At 49.8% G+C, this 8,038-nt stretch overlaps 1 protein-coding gene across 1 annotated transcript in view; it reads left to right on the plus strand.

Annotated features, from left to right (window-relative positions):
- Positions 1 to 828: 828 nt before the first annotated feature.
- Positions 829 to 8,038, plus strand: part of GREM2 (gremlin 2, DAN family BMP antagonist) — an 85,738-nt gene continuing 78,528 nt past the window's right edge. The window contains exon 1 of the mRNA XM_019527612.1: positions 829 to 1,178. The gene's annotated coding sequence lies outside the window, so the exon portion shown is untranslated. The remainder of the gene's footprint in view (positions 1,179 to 8,038) is intronic.

Genomic DNA, 8,038 nt, shown 5'->3' on the forward strand with positions numbered 1-8,038 from the left:
TTACAACATCTTCCTGTACTGAGTGAAGCTGAAGGGCCTATTTAGTTGTGTTGATTGTACACTTGTTACAGAGGGACACACCAAAAGTCAAGGACTGTCACTTCTCCCAAAAGACAGGTCTAACATTTTCACCAGTCCCTGGGTGAGAAGGAATCTTATCCCACAAACCACCTTAAACAGCTCTAAATAATGAGACAATCAGCAGCAAAATTAGAAGAAGAAACAGAAGCCATTGCAGTTGCACTGATTCAATAAACCCAGATGCAGAGGAGGTTTGGCATCCCAGCTTCATTTTCTGTGTAAAAGCCATGATTTGATGTGGATTAGAAACCACTGTATTAGATAAACAAAAATATGGACAATAACCCAAATACAGCAACCAAACAAACCAAATTGAGGGACCAGGCACTTTGTCCTGCTTCAGTTGAAGAATTTGCTATTTTAGCCCTCAGGTAATTAGGCTCCGTATGCTTTTAATTTGAAAAGCAGAAATTATAAATATATGCATGTATGTATGTATGTCAAGCAAACAAATGTGTCTGAATGTCAAGCGTGACACACAATCACAACTTTCATGCATTCTTCACATTGCGGGTCTCTCAACAAAAGGAGGAAGAAGATCTGAAGGAAACGAGTGTTTTTTTGTGGGTTGGTAGATGTCGAATTTCCCTACGTAAACAAGAGGGTTTGGATTGGAAAGCTGATAAAAAAAAAGTTAGAACTAACCACAAGGTTGTAAATCCACAAACTGAAGGGGAGGAAAGGAGAAACACAGCAAGCGACTTAAGTGTGTGTGGCTGCAATGTTTGTGGGCTAGATGAGAAACAAGCGCTGAGTGAAACAGGGAGGGGGGAGGTAAGGGGTGGCTGGTGAGATTTGTTTGGTGATCAGAGCCAATAGAAAGCTTAGACTTTGATAATATCCCCATGCAGTGGCTTAGAAGAGTCAGTGCTGAGTCTCCAGTACTCCTTTCACATCTGCAACCAAAGCCTGAGGTCTTGCAAAGCAAGGCACACACTCCCCATTCGCAGCTCTCTCAAATTGAGCTCTTATGGGCATCTGCAGCAGCTTGGCTAAGGAAGAACTGAAAGCAGCAGGAGGCTACATTTAATCACTGCATTGGAATATATAAGCTCCAGGACAGCGGGAACTGAAGAAAACCCCTCAGTTCATTCCAGGTACAAAGATCATCATAACTCATCTGAAGCAGAGTGTGATGCTTTTAGGTGGATATTTAGATGGCATTGCTCTTTATGTTGTAACACTTGATTTCCTTGTTCCTTTCTTTTACTCTGTCATTTTTCCACTGCTGTTTAGAAGGAGAGGGGGGAGGGGGGATTCCTTAACTTCAAAGTCTGCAGAATGAACCGAGGGGGGAAGAAATTGTATTTATTCCTATATTGCACTGGCATAATGCAGGACTCCAGTATTCATGTCACACCAGATTGTGTCTCTTTCGTAGTAAGTGCTTCTGCACATGCAAAAGTTAAATCCTTGTGCAAACTTAACTGCTCAGTTGTAACCCATTCCTATTTAGCTTATATACAATGTAGTGTAAATTGGTGCCTGATCATGTTAAAGCAGTAGCTTCTCATTTCATAGTATTTTATGTTATGCTCATGCTTCTCTCATATAAGAAGTTTCCAAGAGGCACACCACTAAATGAATATGAGCAAGATATAAAAGGTCTGTATTTCTTGGGTTTGAGCAGACTGCTAAAACAGTTAAATTGCATGGATTAAAAAAAAAATCCTTTTTTTTTTTTTTGATTGAAGTATTATGCAAGAAATGGAGAAAAAAATAAATCCCTGACTGGGACCTGTACCTCTCTGTACCTTTCTCTCTCTGCTTTGGGTTAATGATGGTTTGTGATTATGAAACCCTATGAGGGATCAGCTGCAAGAACAAATGGCATTATTTTAACAGTTGTGAGTTGGAAATACATGTACAGTGGCTCCCCTTTCCTCCCCCCACAGATGAAAATTATAGAAATGTCTTTGTACAATTGGCTTGCAAGGAGAAGCTGCTTGACTTTCTTCTAAAGTGAGGGAAATATTTATGCTTCCACCCATCTTACAACCAGTTCCAGGTCTTAGAGAGAAACTGCAGTGACATTTAGTCCAAGCAGTGACTCCTATTTTTAGGACAGCATTCTGAAAGTGGTTATATAACTTTCTTTTTGGTGGCTATGTTGAGGGCAAAATCAACAGATCAGTAACAAGTTAAACCTCTTCTATTTTTTTGCCCCTTGAAAATGCTGAATGATGGCTCAGTTAAAGTCCTGTGAAGTAGAGTTGGGTAAACTTCACTTTTCACAGTTTAACTGTGAAAGGGTAGCTTGTGTGATGAAAGTTTACAGGTTCGGAAGCTAAACAATCTGGCTGAATAATAAAGCAACAGGTGCAATAACAAGCAGGATCCATTGGCTGAGTCTTCTGTGTATCCGGCCACTTCAAGGTTACTGTGCAATAAAGCACTCTGAAATGAGCATCACTTCAGGCTTGCTTTATTCTCATCAGTGTAAATATGATATAGGTAATGTTCAGGGGATTTATTTTCTCTCTCAGTGTCTTTGGACAAACAGCAAATGATTTCTAAAATATTTTATTAGCTACTCTGCTGTGTGATCATCAGGGATCTGGGTTTTACGTTTCCCATGGAAAAATGAAGCAAACTGTGGATTTTACCTTTGACCAGAGGCAAATTAGATTTTTCATTTTACGAGAGAAGCCCGTGGATTTTGCAGTTTTGCAATGAGCCCTCTGCAGGCTGGCAGAGTTCCAGCCTGCAAGGGGCTGGGAGGGAGCAGGAGGAGGGCAGTGAGGCAGGGGGCGCCACCAGGCAGCCTGGAGAGCAGCTCTTGCAGGTAAGTGTGTGAGGGGTGGGGACTGAGGCCCCCATAGGGAGGGAGAGATTTGGGCAGGGCTAGGGCTGGCACTGCTGCCCAGCTGGGCAGTGTATGGGGCTTGGGGCCTGGGGCCACAATGCATGGCTGCAGAGCCCCAGTGGAGAGTGGGACAGGGCCATGGGCAGCATGTCCGGGGGCAGGGAAGGCTGGCTCCCCACTGCTGCGTGCACGCCTGAAGAAATGGGGGGAACCGTGCCCCCCAGATCTGTGTGCAGGGCAGAAGTGGGGCAGGCTTCCTGCTGCTTGGTTAGGTGGTGGGGCTGCTCCCCACTGCAACATGCATTCCTGGATGCACGGAGGACCTCTGCACCCCAGATCTGTGTGTGGGGTGGGCATGGGTACAGGCTGCCTCCTTCAGGCTCGGGCTCCCACCCTGCTGCCTTCCCCTGGGGCCTCTGCAGCCTGGCATGTGCGACCCAGTGCTGCAAATAACAGTTGGGCAGCACAGGAAAGCTGCTTGCTGCTGCGAGCTCCACACTGCCCTGGCAATGCATTCCCTGCATGCAACCCCGCACCACTGCTCCAGCTGTAGCTGCGCCACAAGGGACACATTGCCAGGGCAGCACGGAGTTGTCAGCAGCAAGCAGCTTTCTTGCACAGCCCCACTTTGCCCTGCAATGCCAGGTCACACACGCTGAACTGCACAGGCCCCAGGGGAGGGCAGCAAAGTGGGAGTCTGTAGCAGGCCAGCCCCCACCCTGTGCACAGATCTGGGGGACACAGATCCCCCTGCCCCCTGGGAGTGCATGCAGTGGTAGGGAGCTGCCCCCCTCCAACACACACGCAAACCCTCAGCAGGCAGCAGAGGAGGGACTGGGCTCTGCTCTACTACAGCAGCTGCCACCTTCTGCTGGAGGCAGGGGGCTGTGGACCCGGGTCTCTGGCCCCATAGCCCTTGAGGTCCCCTTCAGCAGGGGTGGGGGAGCAGGAGTTGTGGGTTGCATTAGATCTGTGAAGCTGTGGGCAAGGGGCACCAGCAGGACTGGGAGGGTTGTGGGGAGTGAGGGGTAGGAGCAGGGGTGGGGGAGCTGGGGGGAGGAAGTGAGGGGCACAAGCATGGCCAGAGGGCTGTGGGTGGGGAGTGAGGGCACCAGCAATGCTGTGGGGGATGTGGGGTGGAGTGAGGGGCACCATCAGGACTAGGAGAGCTGTGGGGGGCCTTTCATATTAATCATGGATTGGGGGGGTTATTAGAGAATTTGTGTTTTTTATTTTATTTTTTTGTCAGGGAAAACAAGGATCCCTAGGTGGCCACATCATTTTCTAATTAATTTTGCTGTGTATTTCTCAGACTGACATCTTTCTGTATGCCGTTTTAACTATCAGAATTGCAGAGAAGGGAAAGATAACAATTCAATATCTAATTCTAAAGTGACTGTTGAGGAGAATCTGTAGAGCTTGTTTCTGAGAACACAGTTTAGTGGAAGCAAAGTTTAGTAGGCAGCAAACAAGGTAGGATTCAGGATAATGGTTCTGTTCTTAATCCCTGCTACAAATCTTGGGCAAAACTTAACCTCTCTGTGCCTCGATTTCCCTGTGTTTATACTACTTCTGTCTTACTTCATATGTCCCAAGGAAGAGGACAAGGAAAGCCCTGAATAGTAACAGAACTGGCTTATTACAACAGTTTAGAAAAAAAAAATTGAAGAGGATGTCTAATGTCTACCTGTTCAAGTAGGGGTTAGAGGAGTGTTTATCAACTTTGTCAGGCTCAGGGCACCCCATTTAGTGGCACCCCATTTAAAAAAACTAAGCTATTTGTATGGTGCTTGCCTTGTTACACCCATTAAAAGGATCTCGCAGGATTGCAGAACAGGCAGGATTGGGCAAAGCACACCTGAGAGCACGGTGGGAAGTGGTGCATGGCACTCCATGCTGGCAGGTTCTGCTTGGCAGGGCAGATTGGCCTGCTTAAGGGTTAAAGGTTGCATTAGATCTCTGAAAGAGGTGTTTGTCCCTAAAGGAGGCAGAAAGGGTGACAGTGGCTATTGGAGGTGTGAGCATGGTGGGGGCATGTCTGCCATGTCTCAGGCTAGGAACAGAAGTTACATATAAACTGGTTTAAGTGATGGTTTAAACCTGTAACAAAACAGAAGTTTGGTACACTTAAACCACTTTGAAAACGGCTGAAACTGATTTAAAATAAACCTGGATGGATGTAGTATCAGACTTATCTGATTTAGGTCAAACCAGTTTATGGAATTTCTGTCCCAGACCCCTCCTGATTTAATTTAACTGACAGTTCTCCTGCATCCCAGGATGCTGTGCAGGCCTAGGCTGTGCTTTCTCCTGTAGCAGAGAAAAGTAGCCCTGCCTCCAGCTGTGGGGGTAGAGATGGTTGGGGGGCTTGGCAGCTAGGAGCTGGGCAGATTCCCCAGCCTTTGCCCCTCCTTGGCTGGGAAAATTAGCCTGACTCTCAGCTGGGTTGGGGAAAGTAAAGCTCCCACTATAGGCTTTCCCCTGTACTGAGCACAGCCTGGATGAGGGTCTAGAGCTGGGGGGGGCGTGTTTTTCCCGTCCTGGCTCAGGTGGGGGGAGTAAAGCCCCCAATTTGGGCTCCCCTCACCCTGCATCAGGCACAGCCCAGCTAAGGGTCAAGAGCCAGGTGAAGGGGATGTTTTTTACCCCTACTTCTTCGCAGCTGGCCCACCAGCCAGAATGGGGGCATGGCAGGGTGATTGCCCTGGCTCCTAGCTTGGGCAGAGGGAGTAAGTCCCTAGTGTGCGCTTTCCTGAAGGGGGGGGCAGGGGGCATTTTACCTCCCACTCCCTTCCCAGCCAGCCTGCCAGCTGAGATGAGGACATGGTCAGATGATTCCCCCCCCCCCCCCACAGTTCTCAGATGTGGGGATGCTCATGGTGGGGTTTTTACTCCTCCTGCCCAAGCCAGTGCAATCACTCAACCACTCCCCTTCCTTGACCAGCAGGGTGGGGGAGGGGAAACAGTATCCTACCATAAACTTTCCTCACTCCCCTCCATCCCACCCCCCCTCCCCCAGTACCAGGCACGGCCCAGCTGGGGATTTGGAGCCAGTTGGGAGGTAGAGCATCCCTCCTCAGCCGGCCAGCTGAGAAGCAGGCATGGCTGGGTGTCACCTTGGCCCCTAGCTACAGAGAAGCCCACAATGGGAGCTTTACTCACTCTGTCCAAGCCAGGAGCTGGGGCCGTCACCCAGTCATACTCCCTCCTCGGCCAGCAGGCTGGCTGAGGAGGGAGTGGGGGGAAAGGTCTCCACTGTGGCTTCTCCCCCCCTGCACCCAGCACAGCTTCTGTGGGGGTCCAGATCTGGGTGGGGGTGCATTTCCCAGCTGCCAGGGAGGGGGCATGGCCAGGTGATTGGCCCAGCTCTGGCTCTGGGGCTGGGGAGGAAGAGAGGGAGAAATGCCCCCCTGGAGGCTTCCTTCTTCCCACCTCCTGCCCACTCCAGGGAGACCCCAGCTGGGGGTCCAGTGCAGGGTTTTGGGGCAGTTCTCCCACACCCCTTCCTCAACCAGCCTGGACTGAGGAGGGGGTTGTGGCTAGGGGGACCAGATCCAGGCATGGGGGAAGGAAGAAATGGCCAGCTGGGGGCTTCCCCCCCTTCCCTTTTTCCATGGTGCTGGGTAGACCCCAGCTGGGGGGCCAAGTGGGGTGAGGGAGAGGGTTTCCCACACGCTCTCCTTAGATGGCTGCAGGCTGAGGAGGGGGCATGGCTGGAGGAATCATCCATCTCCTGCAATGGATGGGTCACTGCAGGGGTCTGGCTGCCTTTCAGGATTGAAAAGTGAATGTCATTCTTATTGGTTCAATCTAGGCAGTTTACAGAAAACTATAGAGACTGAAACAATTTAGTCTTGGGCTTTCTGGCTGTCTGTACTTAGCCCCACTTCTTTGCTATCTGCCCCTTCCCCACTAAGGGTCAGTGTAGTCCCTGGTGCACCTGCTGATCCTCTGGAAACTGGCATGACAGCATCAGAGCTATCTGTCTCTATAGCCCCTCCTACTAGCTCCAGAAGCATGGGAGGAGTGGAGGAAAGAGCCAGGCTGAAAGGCATGGCCCAGGTATGCCTTCCTGCCTGCCCATGGCAGAGTGTGCTGCTTAGACTGCAGAGGTGGTCAGCACATGGGCTGCTGGAGAAGGAATATCCCAGAAGAGCAGCTCCAGGGTGGATGCAGCACACCTGGTGGGTACAAAGTGAGCACTGACTTCCTTACACAGGGGTTGGGTGCTGTGGCACCCTTAAAGTCTCACAGCACATCAGGGTGTCATGACACCATGGTTGAAATTTACTAGACTAGAAGATGAAGGCATGAACAATGTACCTATAACTATCAGTAAGGTGGCTGAATCCTCTATGTTGAGTACAAGGTTCTTGAATGTACCTTGAATGTACATCCTTGAACAAAACCCAGCTACAGAGGGGGAGGATTTAACTATTAAAGGTGGTAGAGCACTTGAAGAACTTTAGAATAAAAATGTTATAGCAGTGAGAAAAATTAGTGGAAGATATTGGATCACATTAATCTTGGAAAAGAAGTTTAGAAGTGATGAAAAGCTATGAATATGTAAGCCGCCCTGACAGTGAAGTAGCGACTCCTGATGTCTAATCTGAATTTAGCCTCTGCCAGCTTGTGACCGTTATTTCTAGTCACTCCTGGTAGTGCTCGGGGGAACAGGGACTCCCCCAGTGCTTGCTGGTCCCCTCTGACTAGTTTGTAACAGGCCACTAGATCCCCCCTCAGCCTTCTCTTGTGGAGGCTGAACAGGTTCAGGTTCCATAGCCTGTCCTTGTAGGGCCTGCCCTGCTGCCCCCGATCATGCGAGTGGCCCTCATCTAGACCCTCTCCATGTTGTCCACATCCCTCTTGAAGTGCGGTGCCCAGAACTGGATGCAGTACTCCAGCTGCGGCCTGACCAGTGTCACATAGAGGGGGAGGATCACCTCCTTGGACCTGCTCGAGATGCATCTGTGGACGCATGACAAGGTGCGGTTGGCCTTCCTGACTGCATCCCCACATTGGTGGCCCATGTTCATGTTGGAGTCAATAGTGACTCCAAGATCCTTTTCTGCCTCTGTGCTGACGAGAAGGGAGTTCCCCAGCCTGTAGGTATGCTGCTGGTTCTTCCTCCCTAGGTGCAACACCTTGCAC

The sequence above is a fragment of the Gavialis gangeticus genome, unplaced genomic scaffold (genome assembly GCF_001723915.1).
Source record: "Gavialis gangeticus isolate Ggan-Ray unplaced genomic scaffold, GavGan_comp1, whole genome shotgun sequence".
NCBI lineage: Eukaryota > Metazoa > Chordata > Crocodylia > Gavialidae > Gavialis > Gavialis gangeticus.